Source organism: Gracilinanus agilis, chromosome 3, assembly GCF_016433145.1.
Source record: "Gracilinanus agilis isolate LMUSP501 chromosome 3, AgileGrace, whole genome shotgun sequence".
Lineage (NCBI taxonomy): Eukaryota > Metazoa > Chordata > Mammalia > Didelphimorphia > Didelphidae > Gracilinanus > Gracilinanus agilis.
This window is the reverse complement of record NC_058132.1, coordinates 8123554-8124080: the sequence shown is the minus strand read 5'-3', so window position 1 is coordinate 8124080 and position 527 is coordinate 8123554.

Below are 527 nucleotides of genomic sequence, written 5' to 3'. Positions count from 1 at the left end.
TTCCCCCAGGCCGAGCCCCCTCCTGGCTGCGCCTCTCCTCTCTAGCCTCACCATAGAGAGGCAAACGGGGGAAGGGCCGAGAGGGGACCCCGAGCTTTAGGGGCTACCCCGGGATGGAGCGAGCCCTGGACGGAGGGAGGAAGAGAAGTTCGAGTCCAGAGAGGGAGCTGGGGGGGGGGGTCGGGGGAATGAAAGGTGCCCAGGTGAGGAGCCAGGCCTGGAGGGACAGCGAGAGCCCGGGAGCCGGCCAAGGAGGAAGAAGCCCCGGCAGAGGCCTGGCCCACCGGGGCTTGGACAGAGACGGAGAGACACAGACAGAGACAGAGACAGAAAGAGACAGACACAGAGACACAGAGACAGAAAGGGGGAGAGATGGCGAGAAAGAAGGGAGCAAGGCTCGCCAGAGGCCCCGGGCAAAGAAGCTGGGTTCGGGGCAGAAGGAGGGCCGGGACAGGGAGCCGGAGCGTGGGAGGGCTGAGGACAGAGCGAGTCTGTCCTCCCCTAGCCTTGAGCTCTCCAGGCTGCTT